The sequence below is a fragment of the Epinephelus fuscoguttatus genome, linkage group LG1, assembly GCF_011397635.1.
Source record: "Epinephelus fuscoguttatus linkage group LG1, E.fuscoguttatus.final_Chr_v1".
NCBI classification, from domain to species: Eukaryota; Metazoa; Chordata; class Actinopteri; order Perciformes; family Serranidae; genus Epinephelus; species Epinephelus fuscoguttatus.
Window position 1 is genome coordinate 37169096 of NC_064752.1, and position 19653 is coordinate 37188748.

Genomic DNA, 19653 nt, shown 5'->3' on the forward strand with positions numbered 1-19653 from the left:
GGGTGATTTCTGCTTTGAAACGTGTGTTCTGATATTGATCCAACTGCCTCGGTGACATTATAAAACCAAGAGTGGAGTTTACTAGTTTAATATGCACAGTGATGCAAACATTCCCCTGTCTTTGTCAGGATCCACCAAATCCAGCATTTGCTGTCCACAGAGAGCATGATAAGATTTACCCATGAGCACTTAAGTGCACTTCTAAGACACACACGCACACAAAAACAACCCTCCTATAATCAAAGGAGGCCTGAACAGCCTGTCCGTCCCTTCTTCTGAAACTCCTGCTGGAGTCCTGAGAGGTGGGATGGTCAAAAGAGGAAAAATAGGGGAGGGTGATGAATAACTGGCTGACAGTTCACCCCAAATTAAAAAATACACCTTTGTCTTCTTACCTGTAGTGCTATTTGTCAATCTAGATTGTTTGGTGTGTCACATACGTGCTGTGAAATGGTTTGTGGGTGTAATTTGGTAGAAAGAAACCACTCACAACAAAGTCTGTGGATTATCTTGAGTAGCCAGGTCATGATTTCTGGAAAGTGACATTGCTGCTGAGTTTTTGGGGGCATTTAGCACCACAAGCCGAGTGTCATCTAGTTCCATTATATTCAAGAGAAGGGTGACATCTCTACGGCTGATATCTCCAACCCACAACAACTCACACCAAAACAATCTTGAGTCATTAATGGCATGACAGTTTTTTTCTGCTTTTGGGTGAACTGTCCCTTTTTCCTGGTGAGATTTGCAGACACAGTGACACAACAGATCAGAGAAACGTCGATTCAGGCTGATTATTCCTCATTTGTCGCCAAACCCAAATCGTTTGTAACCCGCGGCTACGGTGTTGTTTTCGTTACGTGACACCTGGGGCCTGTGTTATGAAACAAAAGTGTGTGTCCAGACGGGCCTCGCTTCAGTCGGTACAGTGAATCACTATAAAGTGCGTTGGATTTCAGTCTGTGATTAGGTTACAGATTCAGTGAATGCTGGGACACTGATGAGTCATCGGCCTGTGGCACAACTTAGAGGCAGCGTGTGATACTGACACTAACTTGCTATTATGCACCACCATAAAAGTCATGAGGAACAAAGAACTCTCAGTCATCCCGTTGATAGTGTATCTTAAAGTTACCTTTCACTGACGCAGCACTTTTAGATGATGAAATATAAGATATAACCTTTAATATGCTTCTGATGGGAGGTCACAGCAGGGCAGGCACAGCACACAATTAATGATGGGTACAGGTTTGTTTACAGTGAGTTAAAGCATTGACAATAATTAATGTTATTAATTTAAAGCTGCCGCTGCATCTCACGTGTTGTTGCATGTGAAACAGGTCCATTGGGTGTCGGTTGAGCTCAGGTGCACAGCACTGACATTTTAAGATGTATCAATCAACAGTCAACCTGTTGCCTCCCTGTGCAGCTCACTATCTCTTCAGGCACTAAGGGACCAAGTTAGGTGGATAATTGCACTGAGCAGAACCTAAAACAGCCCTTTTTAAAAGTCCACCTCCTCCTGTATGTGCAACACAACAGATGTACATCTATGGGAACATCACCAGAGTGTGAAAAGATTTATGATCACCATCCGGCAATAATGACGATAGACTGATCATCTCCTGTAACGCTGATGATTCATGGGTGTTTACACTTGCAGGCTGGTGCCCTGAGGGAAGAGAAAGTCAGGTCTACACGCAAGTGGAGGGAGGAGGAGGAGGAGGAACCAGTTGAGCAACATTGCCTTGTGAAGAAGATGCCAGCGAGGTGGTGTTTGGTGTGTGGGTGGTTGGGTATGTGCGGGGGAATTCTACCCAGGTGTTCAGTGCCAGCTGATCTCCAAAGGATGATGGACGCTTCGTGGTAAATGACGTGCGTGGTCATTTGTCATCAGCCTAGGCGTGGCTCACTCTTTCCGTAAACAGCAAGGTGTCAGTGTCTATGCAAATGATCATGAGATTAAACAAGTAAGTAGCATGACGCATGAGAGGAGACAGAGATGACCCTATTTTGTTGAGCTTAATGGCTTTAATTTGAGTCTTTGTTAAGATATGATTTTTTTAGTTATGTATTCATGACGTCCTTTCAAATCATCCTATGTTGCAGTGAGTTAAATGATTCTGTCTGTCTCCTCTCTCTCCTCTTTCTATTAATGTAAAAGCAGATTAGCTCAATCCCATTACACACCAATCTAGTCACCTTCTGACCATATGGTCTAAAGCTCATACGTCCCTACATCCCCTTTGGCACACTGACTGCTATTCTCTGAACCACACACGTTAGACAGTGTATCCCCTCCCTCCTCTTCTCTCCCCTCTCCTTTATATGAGAACCAGTCTAAGCTTTCAGACCATATGGAGCCACAGCAAGATTTCTGGTGGCGAGCGTGGATGAGGAGGGGTCGAGTGCTGACAGCTCTCTGATTACCACGCAGGTTAAGAAATCTTGACCTGCTTGTTGCTCCATGTTTGTCTCAAAGTGTAAACAGCTCTATCAGTCTGTTCCCTTTATGTTATTTCTGATGTTGTCATGTAGATACTCAAGGACAGATTATGAGACAATGGGCCCCTGGGCACAGATATGTGAAAGGCACCCCATCCCTCTTGGTGGTGGTCATTTTGAGTCTTATTTTGTCTCTTTGTAGTTGTTTTGAGTTTTTTGTTGTTGTTATTTTGTGTCTTTTGGTAGTTTTTTGTTTTGTTTTGTTTTTATTTTGTGTCTCTGTGTAGTTGTTTTTAGTTTTTTTTTGTTGTCATTTTGTGTCTCTTGAATTTTTTGTTGTCATTTTGTGTCTCTTTGTAGTTCTTTTATGTTGTTGTTATTTGTGTCTCTTTGTAGTTCTTTTATGTTGTTGTCATTTTGTGTCTGTAGTTCTTTTGAGTTTTTTGTTGTTGTCATTTTGTGTTTCTTTGTAATTATTTTGAGTGTCTTGTTCTTAATTTGTGTCTGTAGTTGTAGTTGTTTGAGATTTTTTGTCGTCATTTGTGTCTCTTTGTAGTTCTTTTTTGTTGTTGTCATTTTGTGTCTCTTTTTAGTCTTTTTGTCTCTTTGTATTCTATCTGAATTTCTGAATTTCTTTGTGGTCATCTTGTCACTCTTTTAATATCTCTGTGGCCATTGTGTGACTTTTTGTAGCTGTTTGCATCTCTTTGTGGTTATTTTGTGTCTCATTGTAGTTATGGAGCCTTTGGGCCTGTGCTCCATGGACCCAGTCAATAATCTATCTGGGAAAGATATCTGGGATAAGATGTGATCAGTTATATATTGTACCAACAGTCAGCTGTTATCAAGATGCTTTGTTTGAGAATCAGGGGGTAAAAGCTCTGTTGTCAGGTTGAAGGGTAAATTCACCTGAGTTGGATATTTTTTCCCCCTTAGGCACTTCTGCTGCTAACCCAGCAGATAGTTTTCATTTTGTCCAACTGGTTTATTTGTCCAAGAATTCTGCCTCCAATCCCATTAAAATGTAGGTGAATGGAACCAAAAAAGGTTAATGAAAAAAATGATTTTGGTTATTTTGGTGAACCAACCCTTTAAGTTCACATTTTTTTTTACTTTTTTTTACTTGTTTATCTGAACTATGGGTGTAAGTCTTGGTATTATAATGTTAGTTGGAGCACAACTTGAACCAAGTGGCCAAAAATTGGAATTTAACAGGTTGAAACCAAAAACAACTGTGAAACAAATGGACACTTTTTTACTTTGTTTTTTGGACGATGGAACCAAAACCTAACAACAAAGCTTTAAATGGAAAGTTCACCCCCAAATCAAAAATATAAGTTATCCCTATGGTGCTATTTACCCATCTAGATTGTTTTAATGTGAGCTGCCGAGTGACTGGCTATATAGATGTCTGCCTTCTCTCCAATATAATGGAACTAGATGGCACTGTGTATCTACTAGTGTGCATCTACTGCTAGCTCACCTAACACCACTGAGCTAGCTAACGTTACAGTTCAGCCGAGGAGGATGTCATTAATGTTTACATCTCGCCCTGTCACGAGAATGAGCATCTCGTTCATGAGTAGATGCATGCCTTCAGGAAAGTTGGCAGGTGTAGTTTGGTAGAAAGAAAATAGTTCCTATATATAAGTGCTCACAACAAGGTCTGTGGATTATCTTGAGTAACAGATGACAGGTTTCTGAAAAGAGACATTGCTGCTGAGTTTTTCAAATGTATTTTTTGGGGCTTTGAGCCCATCAAGCAGAGTGCCATCTAGTTCCATTATACTGGAGAGAAGGCAGATATCTCTACGGCTGATATCTCCAACATTTGACAACTCACACCAAACTAATCTAGATTGATGAACAGCACCACAGGTAAAAGGACAAATATGTATTTTTGATTTAGTGGTGAACTGTCCCTTTAATCTTGCAGTTTAAGGACATAAATCTGCATAAATGTTACTTACACGGCTTGAAGTATGGTAAAAGTGTATTTTGCTTCTGCCATGACGGCTTCAAAAGCCAAAAATATGCAAGCTTGAACTGTGTACTTTTCTTTGTTCTTGCTGTAAATTTTCTGTCACAGCAGACTTACTCAACCTGTATTTAGGGATGTGACAGAGTGACCGAAACTTGAAGGACTGCCCTGAGGGCTGGCAGTGCTTAAATATGATGTTTTCTTTGTTCGCATATTTGCATGTTGTATAATATTCTTCATGTGGTTTGTTTGATGTCACTGCGAGCTCTGTCGTGATCCATCAGAGGAACTCATGTTGTCTGGAAGCTAAGAGTGATTCACCGCTCCACAGTGCTCAGACGCAGGGTCCTCTGTACTTCACCCCATCATTTACACAAGCCTTTTTTTGCTTGATATTGGAACGGACAATTCAGTCACACACACACACACCCACACACACACACACACACAACTATAAACACACACAGTCCCAGGTCACAGGGTGCAGACACACTCCAGAGCTATGTGTGTCGTCTGGCTTCGGTCCATTGGGACAGCTGAGGTACGAACCAGGCAATGGAAGCAGCAGGAGAATGCCACATTAGTCCCCCCTGTTGCACCAACACACACAGATAGAGACACAACACATGTCCCCACATGCACAAAAGCAGACTCCAGCCTACTGCTCCTTCCTCGTATACACACAATGACACACTCACAGCTGAGCGCACACTAGTCACAAACACACAAATGCACAGCTGAGCACATGTCCGCACAGGCTGAACAGATGCAGATCGTTGGGAGAGGTGGGGTTGTGCTCCAGGAACATTTGCCCACCCAACCCACCAATCTACATTCCACACAGACTGCAGGGTAGCTGTGCAGTTGTGCATGCTGTGGGATTTTTTTTTTTGGCTAGAGGCATTCTGTTGAGACCTTTAACTTCATGTTACTGGCTGAAACCTTAGCTGCCCGTCCATTCCTACAGTTACCGTATTCACCGCCTGCATATGCAGCCCCCATATTTAGGTTTTCAGTTTCCTTGTCTTGTTTACATGACCTGGCTGGGTCACAGTTGGGACTGGAATAGAGGATGACTCATCCCCTGTCTACAGAGATGAATCCGACTGTCTGTTTCTCTATATGTGCGTGTGTTTATGTGTGTGTAATGTGTTTTTATGGTTGTGTCTTTCAAGCTCTCTTATAGCCTCAAGGTAGCAGGTCTGCACGGCAACACTCTGGGAAGACGTTCCAAGGGCACATCAAAGCTATCGTTTCGTAATACCTGTAAACCCACCTACTCAAAATCTCTGCGGAGGTTGTTTTTCTGTCTGCTCGTCTCCCACGGTGTAACATGAAAAGGCAGATGGGTATATTTACCATAAAATACGCAGTTCGGAGTAATTTTGTGACTGATCTCAAATATTGCCTCATAATAACTCAGCACTACAACTGTGTATTTTGCACATATAAATATCCTGCTGTACTGTACAAAAACAATCCAACCATTTACACCTTTTTTTTTTTTTTACTTTTTCAGCCATAAAGACGCAAACACACATCTGATGTCTGTCTCTTGCTACACCTACAGCACCTTTCAAAAAATCAAAGTGCTTTACAGAGGACATAAAATACATTAAAGGGACAGTTCACCCCAAAATCAAAAATACATATTTGTCCTCTTACCTGTTGTGCTATTTATCAATCTAGATTGTTTTGATGTGAGTTGCAGAGTGTTGGAGATATCAGCCCTCAAATATAATGGAACTAGATGGCAGTGGCTTGTGGTGCTTAATCGCTGAAAAACACATTTTAAAAACTCAACAGCAATGTCTCTTTCCAGAAATCATGACCCGGTTACTCAAGATAATCCACAGATCTTGTTGTGAGCAGTTTCATGTAGGAACTATTTTCTTTCTACCAAACTACCCCTGCCAGCTGTATCACTATGTAGAAGGAAGCGTGCATCTACTCATGGACGAGAAGCTGGTGCACATGACCAACACATTCTCACCCGGACCTCGTCACATATTGATGTGCTTGGTGGTTGTTGACGTTCTTGGGCACTGTGTCAAGTTCTGCCTGTTACATGCATTGTCTTCTTTCAGAAGACACTTCCGTTTTCACAGGAAATTTAACGTTTACATAAAGTCTCTTTCAAAATAAACGCACTATGTCGTACTACGTACAACAACGGGAATTGGCTTTTTTGTCCTTCAACAACAAATACACATGGTTGGGTTTAGGCGATAAAAACATGTGGTTGGGTTGAGTAAAAAAAGAACAGGGTTTAGCTTTAGAATCTTACAGGATGCAAACACTTCTCTCTCGGGTGAAAGTCGGCATTTGTTGGACGCATCCACCAACCCTCCCACCTGCCTCACTTGGACTTTCGCTGCAACCGGCTGCGTATCATGCCGACATTAGAGGACACCCTTTTTTTTGTTGGTTTATGATGCCGCAAGTCACTGCCCAAATGCCAAGTTTCAATGACTTTGGAGTGAGACTGGGCTCACGTGACAGTGTGAGATATAAACATTAATGGAGCCCTCTTCAGCTGAATTGTAATATTAGCCAGCTCAGTGGTGCTAGGTGAGCAGTAGATGCACTCTTCCTTCTGCATGGTAATACAGTTGGCAGGTGTAGTTTGGCGTTTGGGCATTTCGGGCACCACAAGCCGAGTGCCTCCTAGTTCCATTATATTTGAAAGAAGGCAGACATCTCTATGGCTGATATCGCCAACACTCAGCAACTCTCACCAAAGCAATCTAGACTGGTAAATAGCACTATGGGTAAGAGGAAAAATATGTATCACTGATTTTAAGGTGAACTGTCCCTTTAAGACAAGATGCGAAAGAAATATAAACAAAACACACATATATATATATAAATAGGATTTTGTTTGAATAAAACAAAAAGGTGATGCATAGAAACCGACTAAATAGGTGAATAAAAATTACAGTGGGGTACCAAATATGAATGAAGAATCACAAATGCAGTTTTATGAGTATTAATCTAGGGCTGTCAGTGTATTTCTGTCAGTTGTCATGCTCGTAGCTCAGCCTCTGTGATGAAAGAGGGGTGGAGACAGATTGGATGTCCTTATATGTACTCATTACCACTGGAAGCCATAAACAGCCACTTCACCCAATAGTGCCTGACTACTGTCCTTTATAAAAACACAGCGCACTGTATGACGCTATCCTGCCTTGTTCTTTCTTTTCATGTTATTCTCCCGATCCCTCCCTCCCACACACGCACACACACACACACACACATCCATGTCCACATTACAAAGGTTACAGTATGTTCTGATGAGCAGAATCCACTTTAAACATGTCACTGTGATGCGACGGTAGCTTTGCCACTGTGGTGCTCTAAGATGTTTTATGTTCTGGATGTGTAGCTGTCACACTCAGAATGGGACTGTGGGTTATCTGTGGTGAAGCCGTGGGCTCCTATTGTCTGGTAAGGCACCTACAGTCTGGGCGCTGTTGTCACAACCTTTCTGTTGCTGGGTAAATGGGATATTTATGGTTAGTTTCAGGTTTCACGCAGAAGACAAGACAACCTTTAGCAGGGAATATTTGGAGTTTGGGAGACAGTCATCTGGCTGGTGTAAACCTTGGCCCCTGTTGCTAAGCTGCCTTTTAGTTTATGTCTCCTTCTTCAGGGCTCAGGTCAATACTGACGTTCAGGTTACATCACATTAATTGACCCAGTTTCTGTGCTTTTGTAAAACAGGGGAACTGTATTGTTTTAGTCATTGTTTTTTTTTGGGGGACTAAAAAATGAACAGACAATAGAAATATAAAATTTGAAGTCTTTCCCATTTTAATATATAAATATAAATATATATAAATATAAAATCTCATCTTTCTAACTTAAGAAAAGACATAACATCTCTCAGCCACACGGAAATATATGGAGCCTTAGAAAATTCCATAACAGTAAAATACACTGTCTTGTCAAAAGAGAAGTTAAGGCTGATATGTCTGACTGAAGAATCAAATTGGTAAGGATCAGCAGAGACTCTTAATATTGCTATAAAGAGGTAAATCTTAATCAGTCCCACAACTTTTGTCAAGATCATGAAATAAGTTTTAATAAAAAATGAACTCTGTGTAACACCTTGAGTTGTATAAATTCCAGCCTGGCACAAGGTGTGCTCCTTCGTATTCTGTACACAGCTTTATCCCGCCACTGACCTGTAAAAACTGCCTGCACTTCCTGCTCCCAAAGAGACGTAGTTTTGGCAACAGAATGACTGTCAAAAGCCTTTACGCTGCATACATATATCTTGAATATGAGTGATTTCTGGTGGAATTTTAGAGTCAAAAGATGATCCCAGGGCTGGTTTGCATGGAAAACAGTGGAGGCACAGTGTCTAACTTGAAAGAAACAAAACAAGAAGGATGCAGGCCAATTAAAAGCTGAGGATGGATCTGAGACCTGAAAAGCTACAGAAGTGCCATCTTTGTAGAAGTCTCAAAAGAAGCTTAATGCCTTGACTGTGCCGTATCACATTGGTAGCATCACTGAGTGATGGGGCAATACTTACATCAGGGTGGAGGCTGACATAAACTTTAAATGACGTCTGAATTGGAACCAAATTTTAAGGGTAGACAGTACCACAGGGCTACTTGTGGAGCTGGAAGGACTGATGGGTAGAGAGGAGGTGAGTAGAGCCATTGGGGAGGACAAGGAGCTTGACTGAACATCCAGACCTGGCCCAGGAATGGCTGGGCTTTGAAGCTAATTTTCCTAGTGGCCAAACAGTGGAACTGCAATTCCAGAGTCCATCATGTGACTCCCTGCATCCCAAAAAGACTTTTTCCATTGACTTACATGGTGAAAGAGATGTCTGTAAATCAATGGATACATTTTTTGGAGCACCACAACCCTCACAAAATGACTTGCTTCACAATCAGGATTTGATCTAATCAGTCTGCTGACATTTGGAAAGTCTAGAAGAGCTGCTAGAGTAAATCATTTTATCCCATTCAAGTTAGCGGCACACTAAACCAAAGGTTCACCGGAGGTAGCAGCTTGCTTGTACTCAGCAGAGCTCGGCTACTGTAAGTCTCTAGTGCGCTTGCTCGAGGGGCTGCATGGTGCAGAGGTAGTGCTGATAATCCCTGGATCATCCCGGTAATTTTATACCCGACAGCTGACCCATTTGGGCTTCATGTGCCACTGAGAAACTCTCATAAGAATGAACAGGGCCCTACATTCAATGCTGTATCCAGTTCTCCCAGTGCTCCAACCAGGGTCAGAACAAAATTCCTGGCAATGCCCTCGCAATTTTCCTCTGGACCAGCTCAACTGCGTGGGGCCGAGGATTACCGCGCAGATGCACTCAATTTAAGCCTAATAAGTGATACGTTTAGGCCACCTGAGTGGAATAGCATTGACACTGCCAGTGCTGCTGTAACTGGCTAGCTCTTTTAACTGTCAGTTTGAGCTAGCCGAGCACTAGCAGCATCACCTGTTGTCGTTGTCATTAGTCCTCAGCAGTGAACAGCGCCCTCCTTTTCTTGCCCCTGACCGGTGTTACGCCACTGGTATCAGCTTGTGGCTGCTCCACTGTCCATGTGAGTATTTCCTCCTCTTCATTTGGTGCTGCCGGCAAACTGTTGTTATCATTATCAGTGTTGCTAACGTTAGAAAGACTTCGACCATCAGCTCCTTTATCCATCTAGTTTGTGTTTTGCCTACCTCTGATATTACATGATGGGCCACTCCATTTCAAGGAGTGGGGGGAAGTGACGCAGTCGTACCTGCCTTACAGTAGCCTATAGGTAGTCTATTAATCATTTTTAGACCATGTCACCCCGAATCTTTCTTTTCATTTTTTTCCTTGCAATTTTTTCCAACAACATTTGAGGGGGTCTTGGCGGCCCACAAGGTGAGATGGCCCATTAGGCATTTGCCAGAATTGCCTGATGGCCATCTGAGCCTGCCTCCAACCTACACTATAACGATGGGAACTGCATTTGTAAATCAAAAGAACAAAGAACATGCAACAGTAATGGATTCATATGGAAAAATTAAGAGGACATAGGGTTCCTTTGTCACTTATTCTGGGAAATTGGCATTCCCCACTGTGTGATAGATAATCATGTTTTATTTTGAAGTGTCTTATGTATTTGTGGTGATATGTGAAGATCCAATGTGACCTCTTGAGAACTCAATAACCAAAACAGAAAAAAACAAAGAACATACAGATATCTGGTACTAGTTTGTCGCTCCGGGTTTGTGGCTGCATGTGTGTATATACACAACACAAACACATGTTCTGTCTGTGAGCAAACACAGACTCATCAGTTTCTGTCACATGCTTTGTCCTGTCTGCACTTTCACTGAAATTGCTTTCTGAGTACAAAATTCAATATATGCCGGCATTACTCAACAAGAACAAAGAATTCTGTGAAACTGCCATTTTGTGCAACTGTTGGTTGAACAACAATTTAGTGTACTCCAGTCAGGCTATCTGTAGTAAGTCGATTTAATGGTGATTACAGTAAATCTAGTTTGAAGACGACACACTGCATTACCTTGTCATGAGGGACAGAAGCTCCAATGAAATGCTTTGTGGCTTCTTATATATCATGTTTACAGGACAGGAGCAGGCACCAGTAGTGTACACTGCAGATATCTATATATATGTTTATATGTTTGTGTGGTGGGGTAAGCCCCATTGGCCTCATTCGCTTTGATGTCCCCTTTCTGTCGTCCACCCCTCTCTACCCTTTGTAGCAGCTGCTGGGTGAATTGTCGTCCTAAGAGCTTTTTCCATGGCAGTGTGGAGAGCCAGTTTCCGTCTGCTTCTGACAGGAAACACACTGACCTGCTGAGGAGAGAAGAGAAGAGAAGAGAAGAGGAGAGGAGAGGAGAGGAAGAGGAAGAGGAGGTTTCCTTTGGCAGACAAACCCCTCTTTGTGCATTGGATTCTCCTTTTCCTTTATCTCCTTGTCTGTCTGTCTTTCTGTCTGGCACTCCCACACATGCTCTGAGGGAGAGTGAGAAGAAATGTTTGAACACAGCCCATCAGCTGGGCATCAATAATTCAGTCATTCTGCACTGCGTTAATGTTTATGTTTCACTGGTGGCTGCACAAAGACATGTGCTATATTAAGACCTGGAGCACAGGGTGGCTGTTTTGTAAAGCATCACATAATTATCAGGAACATCAAAGGCAGAAACATTTTGGGTGTTCTAAAGAAAAACAAATGCACAGCGGCTTTTAAAAATCAGTAAAAAAAGGTGCTACGCTAGTCTGGCCTGGGATTGCCTGCACATGGCACTCACCTCTGACGTCAGAAGCAAACATAGAGGTGGCTGAGCCAAAATGGTGATGGCTAACAGTACTAACAATGGCAACAGTGCCGACAGAGCCAACAATGTTAACCTGAAATACATGTGGGCAGGCAGCAGTTGAGAATAAAAATATATTTTTTATTTTTCAGAATAAAATGAATGAAGAAGATGCACAGTATATGTGTAATATTTTGACATCTAAATCACTACTATCAAGCCCCAATTCCTTTTATTTTGAAAGTCAGTGACACAAGTTAAACCCCGTTGTCACATTCATCACTGACGTGGAGGACTACAGTGATGAAACTTTGCTACCTGAGGATGAAGTGGCAGCCTACGCCGAGTTCAGGACACCCAAGGAGGATTCATTCAAGGTTTTATGGTGGTGAAAAAAGCATGCTAACATGTTTCCTAACCTGGCAGTGATTGCGGGGAATTTCTTTTCCCCCCGCAATCACTTTTCCTCCACTGGATTTGTAATTGAAGAACGGTGAACCCAGCTTAACGTGAGTGACTGTAGCCTGTGTGTGTTTAATCATGGGTGTGGGTCAGGTCATGGGACTTTTATCGACGGGTGTGGGCGTTTGTGGCTTTGACTTAGACATAATAACGGGTAACAGGTCGGTTGTGGTACTGAGCTGTACGGGTATGGGCAGGTGCAGGTTTTCAAAAATGGACCCATGCAGGACTCTGGTGCACAGTGGTGGCAACTAGCCAGCCAGTGGGACATGAAGGGAGGGAATCACATACACTAACATGCACATGTAGCCAGCCCAGCTACCAAACAAAGAACAGAGAAGCTCAGAGTGTGCCTTTATCCTCTGCTCACGATGCCATTCTGCCACTGTTTCTTTACATAGCACATTTGTTTGCAGCTATATTCATTTTCAAAATATCACACACAAACCCTTTAGAGGAATAGTTTGACCATTTGCGAAATATCCTTATTTACTTTCACACAGAGAGTTACATGAGAAGATTGTCAGAGTGGCATCAATCCTCTCATCAACGGGTCAGTTTATGCTAGTTCAAAACTAGTTATTCAGTCAATCATTTCTTTGTCACATGGAATCATACAAGTTACAAATGAAATGCTGTGTTGATGTTGATGTTACGTGTGTTTGACCACATCAGAAGTCAATCATGCTGTGAAGTGGGTGAAAGTGTTGGATAGTGTCGGAAAGTTACAGAGATGGGTGGATGCAACCCTCCTTAATCCAACATCATAAAGGTACAGGTGCAGGAGATTTCCAAAGATATCAGACCATCCAACAAGCAGTTCTGATGGAGTATACGGGCCCTGTAACTTTCCACCAGAAAGCGAATGACAAACTTTTACTTTAACAGCAATTGTTGTCCCCAAGGGATTATCGGCAAGTCTGAAAAGTGAAGCCAGTGCAGAAGTGCCTTAAACTTGCATTCCTTCCAACGCTATGAGCAGCAGCGTGACCAGCTACATTATTGCTGAGTGGCCGTTGAACTGCTGCTTAAACGTTTGTTAACATAGGTACATCATGAAGGGCTTGTGTGGGTCTGCTAGCTGCCACAAATCACCTCAACTGAGCGTCATCTAAAGTTTGTATTTGAAAAATACAAAAATATATTCCTGCTTTTGCATCCCTGTGTGCACTGCAGTGCACATAGAGCTAGCATAGCATCAGCCAAATAATAACACAACCACGGCTAGAAACAAAAACATATGATTGGTTGACGCTTCACCACGTCATTTGAGTGCTGAAGAAAGTTGGGGCCAGCATGCCCGTCCACAGCAACAAGTGTTGGCTGTCAGTTTGTAACTTCATGTCAATGATGACTTGTAGCCTGTTGCTGTGTTGCTTGTAGTTTGAACACAGCATGACGGCTAGCAGGGGACAACTCCACTGGTTGCAAAAAGGAGTCTGATTGTATATAAGGGCACATTCACATCAGGATAGTCTCACTCTGTTCGATTGGGCAGGGAATGTTTCACACCTTCATTTGGTTTGGTTCACTTTCACACAGCACTTTTTAAAGTGGACCAAATCGCCTGAACTATGTCACGCACTTACAACACCTGCTCATCTGGGGGCGGTATTGTCTGAAACAACCACTGACCAGGAAAAAAAAGCATGAGGAAGAAGATAACCCAGCTCATTGATTAACTAGGACTGAAATGGAAAACTACTCCCTTCAACCGGCTTGGTCACCACAAAAATAATGGAGCAACACCAAATTTATGCAGTCTTGGGGTCCTCTGACCATATATCAACAAGCGCCTGCACCTCCTCACTACTCCACGTCTGCCCTTGGACAGTTTCCAACTTTTTCTTTTTTTTACCTCTGCATCTCTCAGTTCGCGCTGTTGGCTTTGTTTTTTTCCTACCCAAAATGTACTGCGCTCTACGTCACTTCCTCTTTTTGGTTCACTTCTTCTCTTTGCTTCGCTGGATAGTCCTTTTGCATTTCCCACTGTAAGCGAACCGCACCAGGGTTCACTTGCAAATGAACCGAGACCCCCAGTTTTCAAGCGGACCAGGATTTGCTCGTTTGGTCTGTACAGTTTGAATGAGCATTCACACCACTCCAAATGAACCAAACTATTGGTGAAAGTGAACCAGGGTTCATTTAAAGTGGACCAAATAGTGCCAGTATGAATGCGTCCTTAGTCTTTGAGAAAATGACTCTACTTTTCACTTGTAAAAGTAAACATTTTCCCTAATTATTTTATGGTATTAATCTCCAGTTTCAAGTCTTCTTCAATACAGCGTGATGTTCAGTTGCTCATTTTGTAAATTACGGTCCCCTTTAGAGTAAAATAAACGATAAAGCAGGGTTTGGTTTAGGATGTAGTTACGTTTGGATTGACAAGCTGCTACCTCAGCAGTGTCCTTGGGTTTTCATTCATATCCACCCCTCGCTCCTCCACAGCTCCATCCTCTTGTCTTAATATGGTCACTTTTGGTTCTAAAAAACAAGAACTAGAGACTTCAAAATGGTAGTCCACAAACCAATGGGGGATGTCACAGTGACTACATCTACTTCTTTTACACATTCTATGGTTGTCCCACAGATGCCTGAGAACGTGTGGACACATATTACAAGGGTGAAACTTTGCTCGTGGTGGATGATTGGTGCTCTCAGTCAAGGTCAGAGTCAAGGCTTGACTTAGACACAAACACAAATACACACACACAGATAAATACAAAACAAAGCAGTGGGAGACCTGTTGGATTGAACACTGGTAGTCCATCCTCTGTGTTCTCTGACTGCATTAAGTCCAGAGTTCAAGAGTTCAGGGCTTAATGTTACTAATCCAGTCAGTTGGTGAAATGCACACTGGAAACGTGAGGCAGGCAGCGCCATGTTATGTATATACTGTACGGGCGGTATAGACTCTATGGGTCCATAATGACGTCTACTTATGCCGCTGAGGGGAAAATGACACGTCTTATAGATAAACAGGTGTGAGTGGTGTGCTGCATATCCACGTGGACATTCTGTATATGTATGTCAGGAGATGGACAGCTAGTCAGCATAAGGCGTGACAGGACATGATATTGGCTGAAGGGAATATATGTTTGAGGAGTGAGCTCCAGGAATGGAAATCCACACCAGTGGGGCATGCTGGTCTGTGGGTCATACAACCGTACAAGGACATAGTAGAGGCAGAGGACCATCATACCAGCCCTGCACATGCACACACATCTATGTGGGTGTGTGCATCTGTGGCGAGGGGTTGGGAGGAGTGACAGGGTGGTAGTGCCAGCTGGGCAGCTTAAAAATAGTGCAGAGTGGAGCATTGCAACTGCACGGGACTCTAGGAACACATGACTGCCAGTCCAATAGTAATTCACAGCGGATTTCTCTCAGCTTTGTGATGACTGACGAGACAAGAGGGGATGATGATTAAACTGAGATATCTCAAAGAGTCCCATCTGAGCTGTCTATTTTTAATCACAGGAGACTGGGACAAGTGAAGTCTGCTGTTATGGGCAACGTTACAGGTATGTCAGGTAGGGCTGCATTACAGGTGTCACAGGGCCAGTAAGCCGAGGAGTACTGAGTGTGCCGTGAAGCGAGCCGAGCAGACATGCAGGGGCAGTGGGGCAGTAGGCTGAGTGTAGGAGGTGAAACGTGATGGGGATCAGACTGGCAGGATTAAAGAGCACTGAACTGACCTCTGCTGAAGCACAGGACAGAGGGAAGGGATGAAGAACTGAGGGGGAGGCTGCAGGAACAGCTGCTCATTAAGGGCGGACCCTCCTCCCCCCACAGTACACACACACTCATGTAGATGTATTATTCATGTGCACACATCTGCATGTGCAAAATTGTGCTATAGTGTGCACACGTACAGCATACACAAACATGAACTATGGGAGTGATTTAAATTGGAGGATAATCTCATGCACAAAGTGGCTCTTTCACCTCACGTAATCTCAGTTTGGATTAAAATGGATTATTGGATTACAAGGGCCTCCCACTAGGGGGGAGACAGACAGACAGAGACAAAAGAAGATGGAAAACCGAAGCGTGCTGAATATAGGAATGTATTATTAGATTTAAATATTGCATTATGATGTTACCCTTACATTTTATTTAATTCTCCCCCATTGCAGAGCATGTCTATTTTATATATGTCTGTATGGCTACATTTTTCTTGTGACTCCATGACTTCTGCTGTGCTAGTTCATGGCATTTCCCCTTATGGTACCGCCTTGTATCTCCCTTTAAAGGAATAGTTCATCATTTTTAGAGATATTCTTATTTGTTTTCTTGCTGAGAAGTAGACCATATCTCTCTCTCATGTTTGTGTGTTAAATTTGAAGCTACAGCCTGCAGTCGCCAGAGGTGTGGACTACAGTCACATGTTTTGGACTCAAGTTACAGTACTTGAGTGGACTGGAGTCAGATTTGTGTCACAAATGTGGTGATTATAGATTTGATTTGCTCATATTAAAAAAGACTTGCAACTTGACTCAGACTTAAACACCACCGACTCGTGTCTTCACTTGAACTTGAGCCTTTGACTTGAAAATTTGTGATACCTTCCCTCTAGCCCAAAGATTTAGTAAACAGCCACAAATCTTGGAAGTCTTCAGTTGGGGCTTGAGTGTTAAGACTTTAGAATAACTTGTGACTTGCAAAACAATGACTTGTTCCCACCTCTGGCAGTTACCTTAACTTAACTCCATCTACAGGCAACACAAATTTGCCTAAGACATTCATAAAGCTCACAAATGAAAAGGCTGTATCTTGCGTGTTTAACATGTGGGACATTTTGTTTTTACAACACAAGCTACTAGGCTAAGCTAACTGGCTGCTGACTGTAGTCACATAGTCTAAGCAAGAACGTGACATGACATTGATCCGAGATGAAGGACGGGACAGAGAAGAGAACAGACAGCTATGACAGGCAGTTGCTACCTGTAGCATTCTGCATAGACTTGACTAGTGGAGTAGGAGGAAAGGTGCGTTGCCATGGAGACACTATTGTTTTCAACAGAAAGACACAGGAAGTTGAACTGAACTGCTTACATAAGCATACACCTCCAGTGTGACCTTTATGTCAGTCTCTCAATGTCAAACTGAGCAGTACACACACACACACACACACACACACACACACACACACACACACACACAACTATACAAGGAAGTCATATTTACAGTGTAACTATTTATCATACATGCAGAATATATCCATAAAAGGCACCTCATAGGCCCCATCATATTCTAGGCCATCATAGCGGCACTCTGACTGGACTTGTGTTTGTGTCAGCCGAGTGCCTGAACAGACACATTCAACTGCCTGTATGAGAGCGTGACTTTGCATCTTCTCTCCGAGACTGGGTCAGCGGCCTGGAGTGAATCATGAGAGAAAAAGCAGCACGACATTGTTGTGTCTGTGAGGAAGTCGGTGTTGTGCCAAAGTCCCAATAACTGCAGAGGCACTCTCTGTGCGAGAGAACTGGAGCATCTTGCTGCCCCTACGTCACTGGGTCAGCAGAATCAGACCTGTGCGCAAATATGAGAAAGACACAGGAGACAGAGAGCGCCACAAGTATGGGGAGTGGAAAAAGAGAAGTGTGAGTGAGTGTGTACGGTGCGCGCGTGTGGTTGTTTGTTAGTGGGCTGGAGATGAAATTAGGGCATTCTTTACAGCTGAGTAGGGCAGAAGACAAGCTGGCAACAGAAGTAGGCTAAATAATCGTCCCCTGTCATCAAACGGTCTCTTGTTTATCAGGGGAGAACCGGAATGTCCATGTGACTAAAACGTGACAGCAACTGCTCTCACATAAGCCAGCAAGTTGTCCCACTAACCTCGAAAGAAAGAAAGAATGAACTTATGGCAGGACAGTCCTAATGTTTCTGGTCTATTTAATCATTTTCAAAGTTTATATTTTTTGCATTAGTTCCACATTACCCTCTTTCACCCAAAAACTTTCCCTCTCTCGTCAGCCCCACAGCAGGCCGGGGTCAGTTTAAAAAGGCCAGCATGTGCAGCCACTGAGGGCCCTCATGCCTCTACAGGGACCTATGTTGTTCAGGCTCTGTTCACAGATGAAAGGGGGATTCCAGTGGCGGTCACATGCTCCCTGCAGGGCTATAGAGGAGGCCGTCCATTTCATGGATGACAAGCCATACATGGTTTCCTTTGTGTGGATACATGTGCAAATTTCTATGGCATTGTGCGGCTCTTCTGTTAAAGGCGACCTGTGCACGACGCGTGCCTTTTCATGTTTGGTTTTACATGTGCAGGTATTTACTCTATGTGTGTGTGTGTGTGTGTGTGTGTGTGTGTGTGTGTGAGAGAGAGAGAAAGAGAGAGAATGTGTGTGTGTGTATGTGTGAAAAGAGAAATAAATGTTTTTTCTTGTTCCTTAAGACTTTTGAGTGGAATTCACCGGCAAGCAAACGTGTTCCATGAGAATAATGTGAATGAACCACTATTGAAGTTATGCTTAAATATATATGAGCTATATTAATAAATAATAATCAGCAGAATCCTGCAGCACACACACACACACACACACAAAAACCACAATCATCTCCTTTAGGCCGTGGCCCACTTCCACCTCCAGAGGCCTGTTTTTGCAGAGCTGAGATTGGATGTGACTTTGCACACTCTGTATCGTCCCATCACAAGACCGATCTGCCTTAGAGTTGATAATGTCTCATCGGTGGGATTTTTTACGACCTTGTGTATGAGTGCAAAAACGAGAAAGAGAGGGCGAGTGTGTGAAAAGAGATGGGAGGATAGATGAAGAGGGAGCTTAGTCAGCCGCTGCCCTTAAGAGCTGTCGTCTCTGAGGAACCGTACATCCATCTCCAAAGTAACCAGAACAGGGAAACCACCTCTCCGGTCCTCAGAGAGTTTTTATCATGCTTCACTGGGGTGAACCAGGCCGCGAGCGAATCACGACGCAAATAGACCGACGAGTAAACAGGCTGACAGACAGACTGACTGATAGACAAAGTTTCTAGTTTCTCGTTCTAGTTTCTGCGGAGTCTCTAAGTTAAGACGGGGTATGATGTGTAAACAAATGCACTGCAGCAGTTGAAGGGTGCAGATAAAGCAGGGTTAAACTGAGATCATGTGTAAATGTGGGTTCTTGGTGCTCTACATAGCAATTAGAGAGAGATGGAGAGACAAAGAGTGAGTGAGAGATCATCCAAGGGGATCATGAGGGTGTGTGTGTGTCTGCGTGCATTCGAGGGGTGAGCAGGTTCAACAGGTCCCATGTTGGGAGGCTTGTTCAGGTGCTAGAATCCTATATCGGAGCCAGTGCTGACCGTGGGTCTATATCAAGAGCCGGCTTGGGTTTCAGCCCCGGGCGGTGATGGAGGATTATTCTGACAAAGACGGGTTCTGGCCAGCCTGAAATAACTGATCCAAACTTGCTCTGACTTTCGCACACTAATGAAGAACAGAGGGAGGAGAGGGGAAC